Source organism: Ovis canadensis, chromosome 17 (genome assembly GCF_042477335.2).
Source record: "Ovis canadensis isolate MfBH-ARS-UI-01 breed Bighorn chromosome 17, ARS-UI_OviCan_v2, whole genome shotgun sequence".
NCBI classification, from domain to species: Eukaryota; Metazoa; Chordata; class Mammalia; order Artiodactyla; family Bovidae; genus Ovis; species Ovis canadensis.
Genome location: NC_091261.1, coordinates 34,569,675 through 34,596,449, shown reverse-complemented (window position 1 = coordinate 34,596,449; position 26,775 = coordinate 34,569,675). Strand labels below are relative to the sequence as shown.

The 26,775-nt window shown below is 35.5% G+C and overlaps 1 pseudogene; it reads right to left on the bottom strand.

The window, feature by feature from the left end:
- Positions 1 to 273: 273 nt before the first annotated feature.
- On the bottom strand, positions 274 to 8,131 carry LOC138422914 (alpha-enolase pseudogene; annotated as a pseudogene).
- Between the last annotated feature and the right edge of the window lie 18,644 nt (positions 8,132 to 26,775).

Sequence of the window (26,775 nt, the reverse complement as noted above, 5' to 3'; positions counted from 1 at the left end):
AGCTTGGCTTCTGAAGCAGTTCTAAGGATGCAGTGAGAGAACAACAGAGGAGCAATAGAAGGAGTTAACTATCAGAAGCCCCTACAAGTATCAAGAGAGACCTTGAACTATCTATGCAAACATCAAGAACAACATTTGAACCAGTCAACTAGTGACGGAAAGACTTACATGCTCCCCTGCTCCAATCTCATTTGGCTTATCTGAAGCTCTTGCTAGCAAATTTAACCTTGCTGCCCAGTTCTTCAGCAGTTATGAGGATCTGGTTGTCAAGCACTAGGATAGGCAAGGTATATCAGTCTTGATCTGCCCAGTGCAGGTCTCTACCACGAGGTTGGCAATGAAGACACCTGCAGTTTCCCGAGAGTTATGAGATACCATGACACCCCACCTATTGCACTGGGCTGCCTGGCACACCCCAAAGAGACTTGGCTATGAGCCGATCTGGTACACTTTGAGCAGGAGGCAGTTGCATGATTTTTCAACCACAGCCTTGGAAATCTGCTTCAGGCTGGTCACTGAGAGATCATTCCCCACCACCTGGATTCCTGTCCTAGCAGCGAACGTCTGCCAATTTTCCCAATTATTTTGGTTAAAAAGGTCTTTGATAGACACTACTGGGTAGTTCTTGATGAAGGACTTATAAGGGTCTGACAATTGGTCAGGTGGGTGTACCTGCTGAGACCACTGGGAGACTTGACATCCAGGTCATACTTCCCTGACTAGAAGAACTGAGAGGCAGTCAAGTCCATGCCAGTGACAAGCTCATGGGTATACCAGCTGTCCTGATCTCATTCTTCAGCAATTCTAGGGCTTCTTTATTCCCCAGGAACAAATTTGCCTTCGCCTCCCACATTGGCGGCATCTTTCCCATATTTCTTTTTGATGATATTCTTCAGGTTGTGGTAAACCTCAGCTCCAATGCACATGGCTTCCCTGAAGTTTGTTCCACCAAAGGAGAGGATCAGAAACTCCTGTGTGGCCAACTTGTTTCCAGTATGAGAACCACCACTGATCACACTGAAAGCTGGAACTGACAGGGTAACTTTCAAATTGTCAGCCATGTCAGCAATGTGGAGGTACAGGAAGCCCCTTCTCAAAATCCTAGCCTTACAGACAGCCAGTATCCCTCCCCAAATGAAGTTAGCACAGATAATTTCCTCAATAGTATAGGCCAAGAGTATTATCTAAAAGAATTTTATAAAGTTAACAGAACTAATTAGTATTTAGTCCAATAAATAAAACACAAGTCACAATTTTGAGTAAAACAAATGTTTGAAGATTTTATGTTCAAACTTAAATGCTCACATGATAATATTTATTAAAGGTGAATAAAAATCACCTTAATTAAAGATTATATGTATTTGTATATATTTTCCAGAGTCAATATTTTAGTTTATCTAATTACAAACTTCTTTATTCTTAATGAATCTTTCCAATGTTTTGCATATTTTAAAGCTATCATAGGTGAAATTAGTAGTGGCTAAACTAAAAGGGAATTAAAAAATTTCAGCCTACTCCAAAGAGGAAAAAGAAAGACAATGAATTCTGTTTTGTCTTAGAAAAATGAGCCATCCCTCTAAGGGAACTAATTTAGAATCAAGGTAAAAGGAAACACACACACAAAAAAAGAATCCATTTTAATTATCTATGTGAAAGCAAAAATTATTTGTATAGGAACAAGAAACTCATAAGTTTGAATAACATATCATGACATAACCTTTACGGTGAACTCTGTTTCAGTATCACCCATATCCATATTTATTTTGTTCTAAAATTTACCTTGCCTTTATTTTTATTCAACATAATGTCCCTATTATTCTTTCTTGGCTTCTCATTTTACTATAAATTAAAAGTGTGCTAGACAAAATAAGGTAATATAAAGAAATGAAACTGCAGATTGCTAACTCTATTCAAGAAATCCACTCATTTAAACCCAAAGTTCTGAATTAAATCATCAATTATATTTTCCAATCTTATGCATGAACTACAATGCTAATCAAACAGCATAAATATCACAGTTTTTTAAAACACCAGATATCTTATAAGATAAACTTCATAGAAAGGTATATACTATTTTTAAAAGCTTTATTTATTTTGTCAAAAACATACTCCTTGTTTATGTGTTTGGCATCAACTGGAAAATATCGAGATCACATCTTCAGCTATTGAACATGAGGAAAAAACCAGTTTCTAAACACTATCAACTTGATGAAAACATTACAATTTACAAAGTTTCCTCATATAATCTTTGTTACAAGATAGATAAGATAATCAGTACCAACCACCGACTTTGAAAGGTTAGGGATTAAGAAAACATAGCTACATAAAGAACACTTAAAATCTATAATTTTTGACAAACTAAATCACAGAAGAAAATATCTGCAAATGATGTGACAGACAAGGGGTTAATATCCATAATATATAAACAGTGAAATCAATTAAATATCAAAATAAAAAACCCCAAACTAATCAAAAATGGACAGAAGACATAGACATTTTTCCAAAAAGGACATGTAGATGGCTAACAAGCACAAGAAGAGATGCTCAGTATCACTAGTTATTACAGAAATGCATATCTAAACTATAATGAGGCATCATTCCACACTATTCAGAGTGGCTATCATCAAAAAGTCTACAAATAATAAATACTAGGGAGAGTCTTGAGAAAAGAGAACTAACACTGCTTTCAGGAGTATATGGAAAACAGTTTGGAGGTTCCTTAAAAAGTTAAAAATGGAACCACTATATGATCCTGCAATCTAGTTCCTGGTTATATATCCAGAAAAAAAAAAAAAAAAAAAAAAAAAAAAAATAGAAGCCTAATTTCAAAAGGATACTTGCATCCCAAGTTTAGTGCAGCACTATTTACGATAGCCAAGAAATGGCAATAATCAAGTAACCATCAATAAATAAATGGCTTAAAAGTGTGAAATCGAATATTACTCAGCCATAAAAAGAATGAAATATTATTATCTGCAACAGTATGGATGGACTTAGAATATAATGCTTAGTGAAATAAGTCAAATAGAGAAAGACAAATACTCTATGATATTACTTATATGTGGAATCTAAAAAATAACACAAATGAATCTATAGACAAAACAGACTCATAGACATAGAAAACAAACTTATGGTTACCAAAGAAGAGAAAGAAGAAGGGGGGAATGAATTAGGAGTATGATATTAATATATATAAACTACTATATAAGCAACAAGAATTTACAATACAGCACAGGAAACTATATTAAATATCTTGAAATAACCTATAATGGAATATAATCTGAAGAAAATAACTGAATCACTTTGATGTACACTTGAAACTAATGTAATGTCAAAAATCAGCTGTACTTCAATTTAAGAAAATCTTTCTGTGGTAGAACATACAGTAACTTAATTATATTGTGGATTTGTATACAATTGAGTTACTCAAGTATACTATGAATTTTTTATAGTTTTTGATAGGGAAATATGAGCCTAAATATTGGTTTGTTTTGCTTAATTGCCACACATTCACCTAAATGAAACAAATCTCTAATTAAGAAGCAACTTACTAAGAGACAATTTTGATAGAAGAAATCAGGTTCCCCCACTAATTACCTTTACATCTTATAGGACAGTGATGAAGAAAATGGCTCTTACAACAGATAACCATAGTGCTGAAGAAGCACAGGCTTTGCATATAAAGTGATCTGTGTATGAAGGTCAAGGATAATCAGACTAGATTATTTTATCTATTATCTATCTGTAAATTCTAAATGTTAATAGCTATTCAAAGCTTAAAATAGAACCTACTATTGGGCTTCCCCTGTGGCTCAAAGGGTGAAGAATCTGTCTGCAACATAGGAGACACAGGCAATGTGGGTTCGATCTCTAGGTCAGGAAGGTCCCCTGGAGAAGGGAATGTTAACCCACTACAACATTCTTGCCTGTGAAATTCCATGGATTTTACAGAGGAGCCTGGTGGGCTACAGTCCACGGGGTCTCAATGAGTTGGACATGACTGAGTACACGCAAAGCACAACATAAATCAGACAAGATGTCTAACATTATAACATCAATGTTACAAAATGCTTCTAAGGATCCCAATAGTTCCCAGTGTCTTCTGACAATCAGGAACAACCCTCACTATATCACTCACATTAGGATCACTTTTTAAAAAAATCTGTCATATTTTATATCGGTCCATGTGTTTTCAGAACATTTACACAGAATCTCCCTCACTTAAAGGAATATCAATCCTCAACCCCTTACAACTCATTTCAGTACTAAGTACAGAAAATGAATATTAATTTAGTAGAATAAATGAAAAGGTAAATGAATGAATAAATAAATATCAAGAAATGGTTGTTAGTATAAAATTGCCTATATATAATTAAACTTTCAACAATTGTGAGCTTCATTTACTTTGTTTGAAATTTATTGGAGATTTTTAGAAAAGAAATTTCTAGATAAAGTTAGTAGTGTATGAAATAAAATGCTTAGGAAGTAAATATAAATATGCTATCACATTACATGTTGTTATTCAGTCGCTAAGTTGTGCCCGACTCCTTCTGACCCCATGGACTGCATCATGCCAGGCTTCCCTGTCACATTACATATTCCCCATCACATTACATTACATGTGTGTGTGTGTTTTGTTCTTTGAAAAATAATTATACCTATCTATTTAAAGTATAATTATCCAGTGCATGTTTATGGTAAAGGATGTTGTGAAGAAAGAACAGTTTTTGAGGTTGGATTGGATACGTTGGAACAGAGGTAGACTTGCCCATGTGCTGTCTACCTACCCCATCATCCAACCCACTACCTGCAACTATAACCAACAGCCACCAGAAACAAAATTAAAAAAAAAAAAACCAACTATGGTAAGCATCCTTCTAGGGAAACATGCCTGCCTAATGGCACACAAAATTCACCTCAGTTAACTATAAACAAGGACTGTCATCCAGGAATTAACAGATTTCAAAGGAAAATCAATATTATCTAAAGTGAAATTTCAAGAAAAATGATTTAGAAAATTGTTGAAAAGAAGTAGGTAATTTAGTGAGATAATATATTTTAAGAAGAGAATTTTAAAAACTAAATCAATAGCCTTGACATATTAAGGAGTTAACTTTTGAAAAAATTAACTTTTAGTCAAAAAGAGGTTAATATTTTTAAAGTGATCCAATAAAACGGAATGCTTATATGTATTAAAACATTTTTTAGAGCGAAAAAGAACTGGAAGAAAAAGTTACTAACAGTTACTAACTGCTATTAACACTCCTCAAATATACACATATATGTAAATAGAAAAAAAAAAGTTGCTACAGGGCCAATGAATATAGGGGTTCCAATTTTCATGTGAAAGGAGTTTGAGATTATCAGAGCAATAATGGAAGAGGGAAATAAATGCCTCAGAAAAGGGTTATCAAAGGCAGGAATAATCAGTGGTCTTCAAATTGAAAGACACAAGTGAGTAGAAGAGTGAAAAGGGTTACAATATGTTGATATGTATAAATAGGCTTTGAGAAAGCCAAAGATCAAAAAAAAGTTCACTAAGATAATAACCAAAAAAGACTGATTATTTAAAATGAATAAGAATTGATGTGGCATAGAATCTCCACAGGAACTCTGATTAAATGATATAAAATTATTAAGGAATGCATCTGTATACATATTTTTAAAGTAACTAAAAATTTAACAAGATGAGGCAGAGAAATGATTTGAGACATGAAATTTTGAGAGTATTTATTTCCTCTGCATCTTTCCAAAGAAAATAATTGTATTTTTTTTAATCCAAGAAATAGGGATGACATAGACTCTGTGAAAAACAAAACATTACTGAAGAGGTACAATTTAAATATGAATCAAATTGAGAAAAAGAAATATTTTGAGCAAGTGATATGATAAAAGAAAATGAAATATATTGTTTATTTTCTTGGAATACTACTAAATGCTACAAATTTGATTTCATAAAATAACATTTTCCCCTCTTTTTAATATCTTTTTAAACATTTGTTTCAATTGGGGGATAATTACTTTACAGTATTATGATTGCTTTTCCCATACACCAACATGAATCGGCCATAGGTAAACCCCTACACACCTCCCTCCTCACCCTATCCCTCTAGGTTGCCACATAGCACTGGCTTTGGGTGCCCTGCGTCACACATCAAACTTACGCTTGTCATCTATTAATATGGTAATGTACATGTTTCAATATTATCCTCTCAAAACATCCTCACCTCCCCTTCTCCCACTGAGTCCAAAAGTCTGTTCTTTTGGTCTGAGCAACAGATGTGTTCTTCTTTCTGCAAGTCCATTCACAATACTTGTTTCCACAACATCTAATAATCAACAAATCATAAATTAAAAAGCTGAGTGTTTGGATTTTAATCTTTAGAATCTTTAATCTTTACAGAATAATAGCAGTGTTCTTACATTAAGGCTAGAGCAGAATATAATGTCAGTGAATGAGATATTTCTAGAGTAAAAGGTTATATTGAAAGAAACTGAATAAGTATATACCACTCCTGAGTAATGAGTTAAGGGGAAAGTTCTACAGTTAACAAATATAAGACTAACCAAAAAAAGAACCATGCCTTTCTGAAAAGTTTGTAAGAGGAAAAAAGTTGGGAGATTGTATAAGTGTGCTGCTGCTGCTGCTAAATCGCTTCAGTCATGTCCGACTCTGCGCGACCCCATAGACGGCAGCCCACCAGGATCCCGCATCCCTGGGATTCTCCAGGCAAGAACACTGGAGTGGGTTGCCATTTCCTTCTCCAAGGCATGAAAGTAAAAAGTGAAAGTGAAGTCGCTCAGTCGTGTCCGACTCTGTGCGACCCCATGTGCTGCAGCCCATCAGGCTCCTCCATCCATGGGATTTTCCAGGCAAGAGCATTGGAGTGGGGTGCCATTGCCTTCTCCAGTATAAGTGTGCTAAAAACCCATTTTTCAGAGCAGGCTGTCAATGTTCACTACCTAATTAGATAAATCAAGAAAGGAGGAACAAGTCTATGTATCTGCAAATGTTCTTACAGATTCCATTCCAGTTTATTTAAGCAGAGGGGGATTTCTCAAAGAATTTTAGACATCTCAGAGCATTTTCAGGAGTGCTTGAGAGTCAATCCTGGATACTTCACAGCTTGGCACAAAGAAATCAGATGCACGGAATCTAGAAAACAACTAAGCACAGTGTAGGACTACTCCAGCTCAGAAAATAATGTCTGTGTCATCCATCGCCCTACATGCATGACTCTCAGGGCTTGTGTCCTTGGAGGTGTCACACAGCTGCCCTTGAATAACAGAAAACCCTGTGTGCTGCTGCTGCTGCTTCTTTTTTTTTTTCTGTTGGAATTAACTTTTATTTTTATTTTTTTAAGGTTTTGTTTTTTTATTTCATATAGAAAATTTTCTTGTTTGTCTTTGCCTGAAAATCCCTAGATTTCTGTTCCAGTTCTTTTTGTTTGTTTGATTTTGTTTTTTAATATAAATTTATTAATTTTAATTGGAAGCTAATTACTTTACAATATTGTTTTGGTTTTGCCATACATCAACATCAATCTGCCACAGGTGTACCTCATCCTGAACCCTCTTCCCACCTCCCTCCCCATACCATCCCTCTGGGTCTTCCCAGCCCTGAGCATCCTGTATCATGAATTAAACCTGGACTGGCGATTCATTTCACATATGATATTACACATGTTTCAATGCCATTCTCCCAAATCATCCCACCCTCACCCTCTCCCACAGAGTCTAAAAGACTCTTCTATATATCTATGTCTCTTTTGCTGTCTCGCATACAGGGTTATTGTTACCATCTTTCTAAAAACCATATATATGCGTTAGTATACTGTATTGGTGTTTTTCTTTCTGGCTTACTTCACTCTGTATAATAGGCTCCAGTTTCACCCACCTCATTAGAACTGATTCAAATGAATTCTTTTTAATGGCTGAGTAATACTCCATTGTGTATATGTACCACAGCTTTCTTATCCATTCGTCTGCTGATGGCCACAATGAGGTACCATTCCACGCCAGTCAGAATGGCGGCTATCTGAAAGTCTACAAGCAAATAAATGCCGGAGAGGGTGTGGAGAGAAGGGAACTCTCTTACACTGCTGGTGGGAATGCAAACTAGTACAGCCATTATGGAGAACAGTGTGGAGATTCCTTAAAAAACTGGAAATAGAACTGCCAAACGACCCAGCAATCTCACTGCTGGGCACACACACTGAGGAAACCAGAATTGAAAGAGACACGTGTACCCCAATGTTCATCACAGCACTGTTTATAATAGCCAGGACATGGAAACAACCTAGATGTCTATCAGCAGACAAATGGATAAGAAAGCTGTGTGCTTCTTAAAACAAGTATATACCAGCCACCAGGTGTTGCTCATTTCTGTATCCAAGCTGAATAAGGAAGCATCTAATCAGTAAAAATGTCAGTCATATGCTCACATTCTAGAGACAAGTGAGTCTCCAGAAATGCAGAATTTTAACTATTTAGAAATGTTAGTGTTATTTTTTTTGGCTTAAATATTTAAAAAATTATTCTCATTGCTAGAGGCCAGAGGTCCAAAATCAGGTATCAGAAGGACTATACTTCCCATGAAGTCTCCAAAGGAGGTTCCTTCTTTGTTCTGGTGGCCCCAAGCACTCTGGTAAACACATCACACAAATCTCTGCCTCTGTGTCTTTCTTTTTAAAAAACATTTCTAGAAATTATTATAGAGACAAACATTACATAGGACTGTTCCCTAATTTTTTCCCCAACATTATTGGATATATCATTGACACATAACATGTGTAACTTTGAGGTATATGATGTCAGCATTTGATTCATTTACATAGTGGAAAATGATCACCACAATAACCTTTTAACACATTCATTCTCTTACATAATTACCATTTTATTGTATTCAGTTCAGTTCAGTTCAGTTCAGTCGCTCAGTCGTGTCCGACTCTTTGTGACCCCACAAATCGCAGCACGCTAGGCCTCCCTGTCCATCACCAGCTCCCAGAGTTCACTCAGATTCATGTCCATCGAGTCCGTGATGCCATCAAGCCATCTCACCCTCGGTCGTCCCCTTCTCCTCCTGCCCCCAATCCCTCCCAGCATCAAAGTCTTTTCCAATGAGTCAACTCTTCGCATGAGGTGGCCAAAGTACTGGAGCTTCAGCTTTAGCATCATTTCTTCCAAAGAAATCCCAGGGCTGATCTTCAGAATGGACTGGTTGGATCTCCTTGCAGTCCAAGGGACTCTCAAGAGGCTTCTCCAACACCACAGTTCAAAAGCATTAATTCTTCGGCGCTCAGCCTTATTCACAGTCCAACTGTCACATCCATACATGACCACAGGAAAAACCATAGCCTTGACTAGACAGACCTTAGTCGGCAAGGTAATGTCTCTGCTTTTGAATATATTATCTAGATTGGTCATAACTTTTCTTCCAAGGAGTAAGGGTCTTTTAATTTCATGGCTGCAGTCACCATCTGCAGTGATTTTGGAGCCCAAAAAAATATAGTCTGACACTGTTTCTACTATTTCCCCATCTATTTCCCATGAAGTGATGGGACCGGATGCCACGATCTTCGTTTTCTGAATGTTGAGCTTTAAGCCAACTTTTTCACTCTCCTCTTTCACTTTCATCAAGAGGCCTTTTAGCTCCTCTTCACTTTCTGCCATAAGTGTGGTGTCATCTGCACATCTGAGGTTATTGATATTTCTCCCAGCAGTCTTGATTCCAGCTTGTGTTTCTTCCAACCCAGCATTTCTCATGATGTACTCTGCATAGAAGTTAAATAAGCAGGGTGACAATATACAGCCTTGACGTACTCCTTTTCCTATTTGGAACCAGTCTGTTGTTCCATGTCCAGTTCTAACTGTTGCTTCCTGACCTGTATATAGATTTCTCAAGAGGCAGGTTAGGTGGTCTGGTATTCCCATCTCTTTCAGAATTTTCCACAGTGTCTTGTGATCCACACAGTCAAAGGCTTTGGCATAGTCAATAAAGCAGAAATAAATATTTTTCTGGAACTCTCTTGCTTTTTCCATGATCCAGCGGATGTTGGCAATTTGATCTCTGGTTCCTCTGACTTTTCTAAAACCAGCTTGAACATCAGGGAGTTCGTGGTTCACATGTTGCTGAAGCCTGGCTTGGAGAACTTTGAGCATTACATTACTAGCATGTGAGATGATTGCAATTGTGCAGTAGTTTGAGCATTCTTTGGCATTGCCTTTCTTTGGGATTGGAATGAAAACTGACCTTTTCCAGTCCTGTGGCCACTGCTGAGTTTTCCAAACTTGTTGGCATATTGAGTGCAGCACTTTCAGAGCATCATCTTTCAGGATTTGAAACAGCTCAACTGGAATTCCATCACCTCCACTAGCTTTGTTCATAGTGATGCTTTCTAAGGCCCACTTGACTTCACATTCCAGGATGTCTGGCTCTAGATTAGTGATCACATCATCATGATTATCTGGGTCATGAATATAGTGTAATTCTAATAGACATGATATAAATTAATATCCCAAATATTTACAATTTCACTCATATAATTATATGAAAAAAATAATTTCCTCAGTAGAATTTTATGTTAACTATGTTTTACTATACATATGTGTAAAACAGAATAAAGGGAATTTCACTTAAAATGGAGTCAGGCGGTCAGAAGGGAAGCCCTCAGGCACTACCATTCCAAGTCAATGACAGACCTCAAGAGGAAGCATTAATTATAGACCCTCATAGAAAGAATTCTCCTTGCTCAGTATCCAGCCCAGCCAATGGGAAACACCACACCATCCTGAACTCCTATTAAGTGAACCTTGGTTCCAAACAACCTCTCCGAATTTCTTTTTTCCTTTATGAAGTAGCATTCCTGTTCTTTGCTTATTGGACTTGCCACTGGCTTTTGCTATGGGTTGGTTGTCCTAAATTGCCATTCATTCCTCTGCTAGAGGAATGAATAATCCATTTTGCTGGCAAAATAATCATGTTTTTTTGCTGTTGTTGTTTTAAGGTAATAATAGTAATAACAGTGTTCTGGAACAGATTTTCTAAGCAAAATAATATATACTCACCAATAAACTAATACTGGTATCTCCTCAAATTTAAAATAGTAACTCTAACTACAGTTTATGGAATACTTATCTCCCAAGTATATTTTTCTGTACCTTCTCTTGTTTAATTCCCATAGTAGCTCTCAGATCTAGGCACCACTAGTCTCACATTATAAAGAAAGAATAAAAAGCATTGAAACTAAACAAAACTTTCATATGGTAAACCCAGACCAAAAATGGCAGAACTATGACTGGAATCTAGATTCCAATATCCATGATAGTACATACAATCCCTCCAAAACTCAAACACAAAGTCATAATGATATTATTAATTATCCAGTATGCATAAGAGACCTTTTTGGATTAAGAAACCAAAATGCTGTCATGAAAAATGTCTAATTTAGGAGGAAATTCTTAGCATGAACCCACAAAAAATTAAGAATGTACATCTTTCATAATAATCATGCTAATCTATTTAGGGTATTTAATATTCTATTGATTGTTCAAATAGACTTTTTTAATTAAGCATGAGCTTATATTGATGATATACTGATTTTTCATAAGGCCAGTGTTTCAGCTGGATAAACAAAGAGTGATTCAGCCATGATCAGATATATTTTGCCATGTTATATGAGCCACTGGAACTGATTACCAAGGGTATGCTTATACAAGGAATCTAGAAGTCTCCTCTGAGTGTGCTTATTGAAAGAAAGATGAGAATCAAGGCAAATAAGCTTTGCTTAAGAAAAACAGCACTGGGTAAGAAACATGATTTTAAAATGTTTATATTTATTGACTATTATACATTTCCCCAACAGGTCTTGTGTAAGAAATCTAGGAAAATGATATGACAAATGAAAAGAAATTATATATATATATATATATATATATATATATATATATATAGATGTTTCACTGAATTATCTGGATAATATTGGCAACCAGTGTCTCAATTACTCTTCTGACACAAAGGCAAACAACTGCTTGAGTGAGATTAATAAAATGTATCCATCTCTGTTCTCAAAATGTATCCATCTTTGTTCTCACTTCTCTGAAGTGGCAAACCACTTCAATATTCTTGCCTTGAGAACCTCATGAACAGTATGAAAAGGCAAAAAGATAAAAAACTGAAAGTTGAACTCCCCAGGTCAGTAGGAGCCCAAAATAGTACTGGAGAACAATGGAGGACTAAGTCTAGAGAGAATGAAGAGACAGAGCCAAAGCAAAAACAACACCCAGTTGTGTATGTGACTGGAGATGGAAGTAAAGTCTGATGCTGTAAAGAATGATATTGCATAGGAACCTGGAATGTTAGGTCCATGAATCAAGGCAAATTGGAAGTGGTCAAGCAGGAGATGGCAAGAGTGAATGTCAACGTTTTAGGAATCAGTGAACTAAAATGGACTGGAATGGGTGAGTTTAACTCAAATGACCATTACACCTGCTACCGTGGGCAAGAATCTCTTAGAAGAAAGGAGTAGCCCTCATAGTCAACAACAGAGGCTGAAATGCAGTTCTTGGATCCAATCTCAAAAATGATAGAATGATCTCTGTTCATTTCCAAGGAAAACCACTCAATATCACAGTAATCCAAGTCTATGCTCCAACCGGTAAGCTGAAGAAGCTGAGTTAAACAGTTCTATGAGGACATACAAGAACTTCTAGAACTAACACCCCCAAAAAAGATTTTTTTTTTTATTATAGGAGGCTGGAATGCAAAAGTAGGAAGTCAAGAGATACCTGGAGTAACAGGCATATTTAGCCTTGGAATACAGAATGAAGCAGGGCAAAGGCTAACAGAATTTTGCCAAAAGAATGCACTGGTCATAGCAGACACCCTCTTTCAACAACACAAGAGAAGACTCTACACATGGACATCACCAGATAGTCAATACTGAAATCAGATTGATTATATTCTTTGCAGCCGAAGATGGAGAAGCTCTATACAGTCAGCAAAAAACAAGAATGGGAGCTGACTGTGGCTCAGACCATGAACTCCTTACTGCCAAATTCAGACTTAAATTGAAGAAAGTCAGGAAAACCACTAGACCATACAGGTAGGACCTAAATCAAATCTCTTATGACTATACAGTGGAAGTGAGAAACAGATTCAAGGGATTAGATCTGATAGACAGAGTGCATGATGAACTACAGATGGAGGTTCATAACATTGTTCAGGAGGCAGTGATCAATATCATCCCCAAGAAAAATAAATTCAAAAAGGTAAAATGGATATCTCAGGAGGCCTTACAAATAGGTGAGAAAAGAAGAGAAGTCAAAGGCAAAGGAGAAAAGGAAAGATATACCCATTTGAACACAGAGTTCCAAAGAATAGCAAGTAGAGATAAGAAAGACTTCCTTAGTGATCAATGCAAAAACATAGAGGAAAACAATAGAATGGGAAAGACTAGAAATCTCTTTAAAAAATTAGAGATTCCAAGAGAACATTTCATGCAAAAATGGACACAATAAAGGAAAGAAATGGTATGGACTTAACAGAAGCAGAAGATATTAAGAAGTGGTGGCAGGAATACACAGAACTATATAAAAAATATCTTCATGACCCAGATAATCACGATGGTGTGATCATTCACCTAGAGACAGACATCCTGGAATGCAAAGTCAAGTGGGACTTAGGAAGCATCACTACACACAAACCTAGGGGAGGTGATGGAATTCCAGTTGAGCTATTTCAAATCCTAAAAGATGATGCTGTGAAAGTGCTGCACTTAATAAGGCAGCTAATTTGGAAAACTCAGCAGTGGCCACAGGACTAGAAAAGGTCCAGTTTCATTCCAGTCCCAAAGAAAAGCAATGCCAAAGACTGTACTAACTATCATACAATTGCACTCATTTCACATTCTAGCAAATAATGCTCAAAATTCTCCAAGCCGGCTTCAACAGTAGGTGAACCATGAACTACCAGATGTTCAAGCTCAATTTAGAAAAGACAGAGGAACCAGAGATCAAATTGCCAACATCCACTGGATCATGAAAAAAGCAAGAGAGTTCTAGAAAAACATCTATTTCTGCTTTATTGACTATGCCAAAGCCTTTGACTGTGTGGGTCACAATAATCTGTGAAAAATTCTGAAAGAGATGGGAATACCAGACCACCTGTCCTGCCTTCTGAGAAATCTGTATGCAGGTCAGAAAGCAACAGTAAGAACTGGGCATGGAACAACAGACTGGTTCTAAATCAGGAAAAGAGTACCTCAAGGCTGTATGTTGTCACCCTGCTTATTTAACTTATATGCAGAGTACATCATGCAAAATGCCGGGCTGGATGATGCCCAAGCTGGAATCAAGATTGCTGGGAAAAATATCAATAACCTCAGATATGCAGATGACACCACCCTTATGGCAGAAAGTGAAGAGGAACTAAAGAGCCTACTGATGCAACTGAAAGAGGAGAGTGAAAATGTTGGCTTAAAACTCAACATTCAGAAAACGAAGATCATGGCATCCAGTCCCATCACTTCATGGCAAATAGATGGGGAAACAATGGAAACAGTGACAGACTATATTTTTGGGAGGCCCGGAATCACTAGAGATGGTGACTGCAGCCATGAAATTAATAGACACTTGCTCCTTGGAAGAAAAGCTATGACCAAACTAGACAGCATATTGAAAAGCAGAGACATTACTTTGCCAACCAAGGTCTGTCTAGTCAAAACTATGGTTTTCCAGTAGTCATGTATGAATGCGAGAGTTGGACTATAAAGAAAGGTGAGTGCTGAAGAATTGATGGTTTTGAACAGTTTTGTTGGAGGAGACTCTTAAGAGTCCTTTGGCCTTCAACGCGATCCAACCAGACATTCCTACAGGAAATCAGTCCTAAATAGTCATTATAACGACTGATGCTGAAGATCCAATACTTTAGCCACCTTATGTGAAGAACTGATTCATTGGTAAAGGCTGTGATGCTGGGAAAGATTTAAGGCGGGAGGAGAATGAATGACAGAATGAGATGGTTGGATGGAATCACTGACTTGATGGACATCAATTTGCATAAGTTCTGGGAGTTGGTGATGGACTGAGAAGCCTGGTGTGCTGCTGTCCATGGGATCACTAAGAAATAAACTGATCGTTTTCTGTAGGGCAGTCACTTGAGAAACCCCAAATCAGGGGGTGACTATAAAGATAAGACAGTAACAAAAGGATAGATAGTCAAGTTGTGTCATCTTGTTTAAAGAATATAGAATCCAGTCTCACCACTTGTTAAGCAGAATAGGACGCAATATTTTGCAGCCAGAGCAAAAAATAAGGCAACAGTTGCCTCAGTGTTGGTAAGACAGTTGTGATAAAGCTTTTAATATGTGAACATTCAGGTTCCATGTGACAGTCTTAAAAAGGATCATATTTATAAATATATACTGAGAATTTCCTGCATCAAGGCATTGAATTTGTTGGGGGCAAGAGTTAATGCGGTTGTGTGGATTAAATTGAAGTGCACCAAATTCTTTTGTTAATGCCGATTTTGACTATATACTTTTAACAGCCGAACTCGGATATTCTAGAAAAATATAAGTTGTGCATTCAACATTTTCTTTACATTGGTTTGGCAAACACACTGGACTTTTTATTTAAATATGAGATTTCTTCTTCTTCCTTTTAATCATTTCAAATAGCGACCTTTGTAAAAGACATGAATAAGTGAAAAATAACTAGAAAACTTTCTATGTAACTTACTTTTAACCAGTTCACTTCCTTGTTGAAAGAGCAGATAACTAAAAGGTCAACAGGAAAAAAAATGATGGTTCATAAAAATACAGATGTCTTCATTTGAATGCAATTGTAAGAAACATGGAAGTTTAACAACCCCACAGATGGTCCTCAATTTAAGCACATTTGTGGTATTTAAAACCAACCAACACTGATAAACAAAAAGAGTGGAATTACTCCATATTAAGAAAATAAAAAGTTTATCATCAAGTGTTTATCTTGTTAACCTCTTATTAACTCCATGTGACCTTTTCTTTATATCATTTATTTTTTCACACCACTCATTTTTCACACATTTATTTATTTCTTATATATGCATAAATATTGTCCTAGGTGATACATTCAAAAAAAACAAGACACAAACCTACTTGAAAATTGCTTATTATCTTATTTGGGTGCTTCAGTGTCAGCTAAGTGTTCCCCAATAAGTATATTGTCTTGCAATTTTTTTTTTTGCTTTTTGAATAAATCTTTTAAGAATTATTAATTGAAGGATAATTGCCTCACAATGTTGTGTTGGTTTCTGCCATACAACAATACGAATCAGTCATAACTATATATATTTATCCCCTTCCTTGTGAGCTTCCCTCCCACCCCCACTTCCTCCCCTCCCCTCCTCCCTCCCAGGTCATCACAGAGTGCCAGGCTGGGTTCCCTGTGCTATATAACAGCTTTCCACTAGCTATCCATTTTACACATCGTGGTGTATGCATGTCAATGCTACTTTCTCAGTTCATCCTACTCTCTCCTTCCTTCGCTGTATACACAAGTCCTTTCTCTATGTCTGCATCTCCATTCCTTCCCTGAAGATAGCTTTATAAATGCCATTTTTTCTAGATTCCATAATTAGGTACCAATATATGATATTTGTTTTTCTTTCTGACCAACTTCGCTCTGTATAACAAGCTCTAGGTTCATCCACTTTACTACAACTAACTCAACTTCATTCCTTTTTATGGCTGAAATAATGTTTCATTGTATATAGGTATCACAACTGCTTTATACAGTCATCTGCCAGTGGATATATAGGCTGCTTCTATGTCTTGGCCATTGTAAATAGTCAGCAGTAGTTATATTCCTTTTTTTTAACTAATAAAAAGAATTTTAATTTAGAACATGTGTGCCTATGTTAAGAAACATGCTGGTGCTTTAGAAAGAGATAAGTAAATTGACCTTCTGTCCTCTTTCTTTTCCCCCCTCCTTTCTAGCTAGTAAGGAGATGGGATGATAAAGCCTGGAATTGGAAGCCATGTTGTAAAGGTCAACCAAACAATATAAAAGGAGTTCAGATGCCACACCAGTAAAGTGGCTATTTTGGCCCCAAATTCTACATGAAAGGAAACAAAATTTTATTAAATTTCATCCCTTGCTATATTTGAGACTTGTGAAAAACTGACTTTTTTTAACACATATAGAGATAGATCAATAATTCTTAACTTTATTCAGTTCAGTTCAGTTCAGTCACTCAGTCGTGTCCGACTCTTGAGCATATTTATAATAAAATTTCATAATTTACACGTTTTGTGAAACTAAGTTCATTGATAATAATTTTATGAACACTTAATTTGAAAGTATATTTTATTAATCAGATTGTAATGTAAGGATAATAGCAAGAAAGCTGATTTATTTATTAAAAATGTATTTCAAAATATAAAATTTGAGCAAGGCTGCATTAGAAAAAAATTGCAGTAGTTCGATGCTTAGGTATATATAAAATAATTTAAGACTAGTAGTGCTGCTCCATATAAGAAGCAGAGAAAGGACAGGAGGAAAGAAGAAAGGATGGAGGGAAGGAAGGAAGGAAAGAAGGGAGGGAGGGACAGAGTGAGGGAGAGGTGAACCAAAAAGTTGAATTAAAAACAATAAAACAAAGACTGTGTGAAAATTGTGAGGCATGCACTGGTGTCAGTATCAGAGTCTATTTGGAAAGAAATGAAAATAAAAAAAATAATTTTAGTATATAACTTACATAATATAGATTTATCATTTTTGGACAAAAACAAAAAACATGTAGACAAAAGTGATATTAAATATATTAAAACAAATTCTATTAATGAATTTCAATATAACCACAACTTTTCTTGAGTCACTGCTAATTTAGTATTATTTAAATTTACTTAGGAAATAATTTTGTTGACAAATCTCTCAAATACCTTTAAACATTTGCAGTTTCTTTTTAAACACTATCAATGTAAAATTATTTTCAAATAACATGTAGCTGCAAATGTACATGTAATTTATAGGTATATGGAATTTTTTCCAAAGAAATTAGCATGAAAGTCTTAACTGGACCCAAAAGATTTTATAACTCAACTCCTTTTGTCATTCTTATGCCATAAAGTCATCTTCTAGATCAATTAATTCTTCCTCCAAATGTTTGGCTAACACATTCCTCATTCACTTCAAATAAATTCAATATTTAAGGTTATGCTGACTTAGAATCATGACTTTGGACAGCAACCAAAAAACTAATAGCAAGATGTTTCCAAATCATTTTGTTTAAGTACATCCCCATCAAATTTCAACCAGTATGGGAAACTAAAAATTCTCATGAGTAAGATTATTTTATTACATACAGGTTTTAGTAATTCCCTGATTATTCCCCACACTTTAGTGAGATATACCTCATTTCCATGTAGCCCAAGACAGATTTATTTTAACTCTGTAAATATATCCAAAAATTTATTATACCATTTGCTGTATTTTAGTTTCAATTTTTAATTTTTCACTGAAAAAAATCAACAATAAAATGGGGAAAATATTTTTTAAAGTTTCTTTGAAAGATCACTGTAGCTCAAAATGGTAATAAAAGGTTACTAAATAATCTATCACTCTAGAAATTACTATACATTTTACATTGATTATTGTGATACATTATGCATTAATAGCTCAGTAACTTCATTGATTTTTGAAGTCTTTTTCAAAGTTCTTGGCAACTAAGTGCTGTTGATGAATAATGCAATAAATTGCTAAAACACCTGGTGTTTCTTTTTTAAGTTGGCTGTAAAGCTGTGTTACCCACTAACCCGAGTTACTGTTCCATCTGTTGTACAAGCAGTGTCATTGGAAGTGGGATTTTTTTTTTTTTTCTGTGAACTGATTTTAAAGGTTTCAAATATTGACAAACTTTGTGTACCACAGTCTGTTATTCTAAATGACATCTCCTCTATTATTTTTTCATTCTATTTGAAGTGTGTGTATGGTAACCTCAGCTAGTTATATACTTCGTTTACTTTTGCTTTCTCATTGATTTATATAAAAACAGTAATTTTGTTGAATGAAAATAAATTATTACATTTGGACTATCACCATAATACAAATTACTTAATATACAGTTGGCAAGGTAAATTTTTCTCTAATATTGTATTGCATGCATGCTCAGTCATTTCAGTCATGTCTGACCGTTTGCAGTCCTATGGACTGTAGCCCCCAGGCTCCCTTCCATGGGATTCTCCAGACAAGAAGATTAGAGTGGGTTGCCATGCACTCCTGTTGGAGGATCTTCCTGGCCCAGAGATTGAACCCATATCTCCTGAGTCTCCTGCATTTTAGGCAGATTCTTTACTCACTGAGCCGCCTGAGAAGCCTTAATGTTGCATAGTTCATCATGTTTTATATTATTTGTACTCCATATAAGAAAGAAAAGAAGCCTGATCATTCTGGATTTAAGACTTTTTGACCATCCCAATGACAGTACAATACTTTTCAAAGATGTCTTTAAATATTAGAATTGTGTGGTCAGTGTCTCTTTTTAAAATTTGCATTCACTCTTGATATTTTTGTTGCTTAACTAGAAAATAATGTCAATATATTATCATTTTAGAATGAAGTTGGATAAAAGCCAACAACAAAATTCAACCAAATAATGTTGATATTTTTCTTTATATTTAGCATTCTTTACCAGCTGAGCCACCAGGGAAGCCCAACATTTTAAAATAAGATCTAAAATCACCATTATTGTACTTATGCAATCATAGACTGATATGTGTCTATGTGATATATATATATGTGTGTGATATATATGTGATATGTGTCAATACAGTGCAGAAGTGTATTGATGACTCAGATATCACAAATTATATTACCAAAGATGAGATGATTTTTCAAAATGTTAAACAATTCCTGGTTAACCTCCAAACAAAGCAAAGTTCAATCTCTGCAAAATTTACTCAGTACTTAACTTTGATGTACATGAGAGCTGTATAAAATCTATTTTGTATATATGTGTAAAAGGGAATGCAGTTCTAGGCCCTATTTAACACTGACTAATACTTTATTTCAGTAAGTTTCTATTAAATAACCCTTTCTATTTTCACTTTATAAACTCTGATCGTATATTATTTTGTCCCTCTAGTTATCCATTATCTATTTTTTTCTCTCATCCACACACATACATACAGTTTCACACACATAACATGCACCTATATATACATACATAATCTGAATTTGCCCTTTCTTAAAGAGGGGAAAACTTGTCTGCCATCTTCACTGCTCCATCCCCAAGACTTAGCTTGACACATTGTAGGCATTCAATTAATATGTCTTAGGTAAACACATATTTTATATTTTGATCCTTTTATTTGAGTTAAATGCATTGCTCTTCTAAATGAATTCCATGACATAGCTTAAGAAACAAAGTAACGGTTTGGTTAGTTTGAACAAGGTTAGAACAATTCAAGGGGCACACCCTCAGGATGTGATGAGTCGCAGCCATGTCTTACATGGTTATTTTAATGTTAACTGCCAAAAAAGCTTTTACATCACAAGATAAACAGTTTTTAAATTTTAATTCCCAAAATAAAACTGACATGAGCTGATTCTAATATTTGTACAAAGTGCTATTCACTTACAAACTTAAAAAAAAAATTGACATTTCTAGCCTCTTATGTAAGAAACACGAAACGGAAACACTGCATTCAGAAGGGGCCAAGGTACCCTTTCGTAGGAATGTTGAATGATAGCTTGCCTGAGGAATACCAGGATTGGTCATGTTTGCATATTTAGATTAATAGTGCACTTCTACAAGGTTTGTGCTGTAATTGGAACTTAAGTAACATTTGTTAAGTATTATCTGTCAGAGTCTGAAGAGACCCAAAGAGAATGTATATCATTATGCAAAATTACTAATTAAGTACAAGTAATTTAGCAGATAATTTACATGTTCATTTTATAACAGAAATTATTTAGTTTAGGGTTCTCTTTGTATTTCTAAAGTAATCGTGACCCAAGGGATCACAGACTGTTAAGAAGAAGTATAAATTATGGAATGAGACATATGTTTAACTGACTCACAGAGCTTTTGTTGTAGCTAATGATTCTTCTAACAGTAATTGCATAAGGGAAAACATTTTCTTTTTAAGTAAATAATGTTCATTACCTCTTAAATCTACTGTCACTTGACAACATTAACGTGGAAAAATTTTCACCTTCTTGATTAGCTCTCCAAGGATATCCAGCAGCTTTAAATTAATATTGATCAAACAGAAACCATCATATCCATCAAACTGTTCTTACAAACATTGAATGTACAGGAAAATAATATCTTAATAGATTCTAGAAAGAAAGACACTTACTCTCCTGAAATAAACAGTAAACACATTTCAAATTATTTATATGAGGAAACTGTGTTGAAATTGGGGATTCACTTTGTGTCTATTGATAAGCACTATCTCTGTTATAAATCTCAAATAATAAAATATTAAAGGTTTGCATGTATGGTCAAATTATGTCCATATTGTGTTAATAATTGTTATCTGAACCCTGCAACTTTGGAAGAAAAAGAAAACAATCTAGCTTCCTAAACTGTTTTATTCAGGTTGCCTAAAAACTTCATGAGGGTAGGAATTCTGTTTCTTCACAGATTTAGTACCAATAATCTAAGGCATACTTTAAGTGACAATTCCCTCAAATTCTTTTTTTTTTTTTTGGTTTAATTCACTACTGCATTTCAGGCAGATTCTTAGCATCTGAGGCACCAGGGGAAGTCTATTAATTTACTACTGGCTTTTAAATAATTTTTTTTAAAAAAACATAGTATTTGTCTTATTTTTCTAGTTGTTATTGATGTAGTTTAATTCTATTAACTTTTCTCTGATAATTACTTCAATTGTATCTCAGATTACGATATGACCTGCTAAAATTTTGAGACATATTGTATTTTGATGTCTATTTCCAGTTTCATCAAAGAGTTAATGCTATATGTTAATTTCTGGGTAGAAGAAATTGATGATTTTCAATTTTGTTATGTATTCCTAGTTTTATTGAAAATAGTTCCAAGAATGTTCTATATTTTATTTCTATTTTGGGGAATGTATTAAGGTTTCCTCTGTGGCATAAAAATGGTCAGTTTTCATGAATATTTTTTTTGCAGTTAAAGAAGTGCAATATCTCTTGGTTAAGGTTTCAATATATAAGGTCTAAGTGATTAATGATAAGTGTTCAGTACTTCAATGTCTTTATAAAATTTGCTCATTTGATCTGCTTTACATAAGAAGAGATGTATTCAATTGTACATTTTAAACATTTCTTTTTGCCATGGCTATAACTACTGATTATAACTGTTTCATTGTTTGCATAAAATTAGTGACATAATTTCAATAACAGATACTGTTTTTCACTTTTAAAAAATTGTAATTTCATTATTTTATACTGTTTTATTGGTCTAAATTTTACTTTATAAGATATCAAGATTTTAACCTCTACTTACTTTTCAGTGGGCTTATTTTTAACACTTTTGAAGGTTTCTTTTTTTTTCTTTAGGTCTGTCCCTTGCATAGAGCATAATTTTTAATAAAAAATATTTTCTTTTCTGATAAGTTAAGCTGATTAATTTATTGCTATAATTAATATTAGTTCAGTTCATTCACTCAGTCGTGTCTGACTCTTTGCAACCCCATGAACTACAGCACGCCCGGCCTCCCTGTCCATCACCAACTCCAGGAGTTCACTCAGAGTCATGTCCATTGAGTTGGTGATGCCATCCAGCCATCTCATCCTCTGTCGTCCCCTTCTCCTGCCCACAATTCCTACCAGCATCAGAGTTTTTTCTAATGAGTCAACTCTTCGCATGAGGTGGCCAAAATACTGGAGTTTCAGCTTCAGCATCATTCCTTCCAAAGAACACCCAGGACCCATATCCTTTAAAATGGACTGGTTGGATCTCCTTGCAGTCCAAGGGTCTTCTCCAACACCACAGTTCAAAATCATCAATTCTTCAGTGCTCAGCCTTCTTCACAGTCCAACTCTCACATCCATACATGACTACTGGAAAACCGATAGTCTTGACTAGATGGACATTGTTGGCAAAGTAATGTCTCTGCTTTTCAATATGCTATCTAGGTTGGTCATTACTCTCCTCCCAAGGAGTAAGTGTCTTTTAATTTCATGGCTGCAATCACCATCTGCAGTGATTTTGGAGCCCCCCAAAATAAAGTCTGACACTGTTTGCACTGTTTTCCCATCTATTTGCCATGAAGTGATGGGACCAGGTGCCGTGATCTTACTTCTCTGAATGTTGAGTTTTAAGCCAACTTTTTCACTCTCCTCTTTCACTTTCATCAAGAGGCTTTTTAGTTCCTTTTCACTTTCTGCCATAAGGGTGGTGTCATCTGCACATCTGAGGTTATTGATATTTCTCCCAGTAATCTGGATTCCAGCTTGTGCTTCTTCCAACCCAGCATTTCTCATGATGTACCCTGCATAGAAGTTAAATAAGTAGGGTGACAATATACAGCCTTGATGTACTCCTTTTCCTACGTGGAACCACTCTGTTGTTCCACGTCCAGTTCTAACTGTTTATTCCTGACCTGCACTCAGATTTCTCAAGAGGCAGGTGAGGTGGTCTGGTATTCCCATCTCTTTCAGAATTTTCCACAGTTTATTGTGATCCACACAGTCAAAGGCTTTGGCATAGTCAATAGAGCAGAAATAGATGTTTTTCTGGAACTCTCTTGCTTTTTCCATGATCCAGTAGATGTTGGCAATTTCATCTCTGGTTCCTCTGCCCTTTCTAAAACTAGATTGAATATCTGGAAGTTTATGGTTCATGTACTGCTGAAGCTTGCTTGGAGAATTTTGAGCATTACATTACTAGCATGTGAGATGAGTGCAATTGTGTGGTAGTTTGAACATTCTTCGGCACTGCCTTTCTTTGGGATTGGAATGAAAACAGACCTTTTCCAGTCCTGTACCACTGCTGAGTTTTCCAAATTTGCTGGTATATTGAGTGCAGCACTTTCACAGCATCATCTTTCAGAACTTGAAATAGTTCAACTGGAATTCCATCATCTCCACTAGCTTTGTTCGTAGTCATGCTTTCTAAGGCCCACTTGACTTCACATTCTAGGATGTCTGGCCCTAGGCGAGAGATCACACCATCGTGATTATCTTGGTGATGAAGCTCTTTTTTGTACAGTTTTTCTGTGTATTCTTGCCACCTCTTCTTAACATCTGCTTCTGTTAGGTCCATACCATTTCTGTCCTTTATTGAGCCCATCTTTGCATGAAATGTTCCCTTGGTATCTCTAATTTTCTTGAAGAGATATTTAGTCTTTCCCATTCTGTTGTTTTCCTCTGTTTCTTTGCATTGATCATTGTGGAAGGCTTTCTTATCCCTTCTTGCTATTCTTTGGAACTCTGCATTCAGATGCTTGTATCTTTCCTTTTCTCCTTTGCTTTTTGCTTCTCTTCTTTTCACAGCTATTTGTAAGGCCTCCCCAGACAGCCATTTTGCTTTTTTGCATTTCTTTTCCATGGGGATGGTCTTGATCCCTGTCTCCTGTACAATTTCATGAACCTTCATCCATAGTTCATCAGGCACTCTATCTGATCTAGTCCCTTAAATCTATTTCTCACTTCCACTGTATAATCATAAGGGATTTGATTTAGGTCATACCTGAATGGTCTAGCGGTTTTCCCTAGTTTCTTCAATTTCAGTCTGAATTTGACAATAAGGAGTTCATGATCTGAACCATAGTTAGCTCCCAGTCATGCTTTTGTTGACTGTATAGAGCTTCTTCATCTTTGGCTTCAAAGAATATAATCAATCTGATTTTGGAATTGACCATCAGGTGCTGTCATTGTGTAGAGTTTTCTCTTGTGTTGTTGGAAGATGGTGTTTACTATGACCAGTGCGTTCTCTTGGCAAAACTCTATTAGCCTTTGCCCTGCGTCATTCCATATTCCAAGGCCAAATTTGCCTGTTAGTCCGGGTGTTTCTTGACTTCCTACTTTTGCATTCTAGTCTCCTATAATGAAAAGGACATCTTTTTGGGTGTTAGTTCTAAAAGGTCTTGTAGGTCTTCATAGAACCGTTCAACTTCAGCTTCTTCAGCATTACTGGTTGGGGCATGGTGGTGGTGGTGAAGTCGCTCTGTCATGTCTGACTCTTTGCGACACTGTGGACTGTAACCTACTAGGCTTCTCCATCTGTGGGATTCTCCAGGCAAGAATACTGGAGTGGATTGCCATTTCCTTCTCCAGGGGATCTTCCTGACCCAGGGATCGAACCCAGGTCTCCCACATTGGAGGCAGATGCTTTAACCTCTGAGCCACCAGGGAAGCACCAGTTGGGGCATAGACTTGGATTACTGTGATATTGAATGGTTTGCCTTGGAGACGAACAGAGATCATTCTGTCGTTTTTGAGACTGCATTCAATTAATATATGTAACATCTAATCTCTTATTTTAAATTCTTATTCACATATAGATATATTAATATGTGGTCATTTATTCTTGCATCATATATTTTAATATTTAGAAAGGCTTGTAATTCTAGATTAATGGTTACTTTGTACTAATTATTTTTAGAATATTCTTAGTCTTCTCATTTAAAAAATATTGTCTATTGTTTCCCTTTACAAAGAATATTATGTTTAAGTAGCAACTTTTTCTTCCTTCTCCCTCATTCCTCCAAATTCAATTTAAAGTAATCTTTTACTCCTAGTTAATACTTATAGGAAATTAGTGAATTGACTGCTTTCATGTCCAATTTTCTACACCACTTCTGCTTTAACTAAAATGGCAGAGCATTTAAGTTACACATACTTCATCATCTCTCTTGTGTTTATCACTTAGCCTTTTTCTTATAGAAATAAATTTTTTCAATGTTTTTCACCAGTTTCAAGCTGATATCTTCAGTTACTTTCATTTTCTAAAGATAATTTTCTAGACTTCTTCAGGAAGAACTTTTGGAAACAATATTCCTGTGTTCTTTCACATTCTTAAAACCTGTTCATGGCCTTTACATGGATAGATATAATATCTTTCAATCATACTTTCTTTCCTTAGACTCTTACACAGTTTTCTGTATAAAACATTACTGTTCAAAAGTCTAATGTCAGTATAATTTTATTTTCTTCATATATAAACATTTTGTCTGAAAGCTGAAGGATGTTTGTCCTTTTGCTCTTAAGTATAACAATTTTGCTAGAAAATTTCAAAGTGTTACGTTTTATTCACTCTAGGTTGATTTTGCCAGGTATATATATATACGTAGTGTTGAACGTATTTTCCTTTTTTGATATTATCTCAATACTTATTATTGTTTCCCTTTCACTTTAAATTTAATGTCCATATTTCTAACTTGATCAGATGTCTTTTTACATCATCTTGTCCAGTATCATGTCTCGATTTTTTTACCGTTGATTGATTCCTAATAGTTTCTTTGAAACTTTAACAAATTTTGCAAGAGTAAGGTAAAATTTTTATCTGTTTTTTTTGTGCATGTCTCTTGAGCATGCTTTCATTGCAGGAATGTTATCCTGTTTATTAGTATTAAGGGCTCAATCCCCATCCCCACATTCCGATTTAATATGTTCAAATCCTAACCTCTAGTATTTCAGAATGTGACTAAGCTTGGAGATAGGATCTTTAAAGTTAAATGAGGACACTAGGGTGGGGTCGCAGAGTGGGACAGGACTGAGCCACTAAGCACAGCACAACACAGCACAGGGTTGGCCCTTATCCAATACGACCCCTATTCTTATAAAAAGAAGAGATTAGGA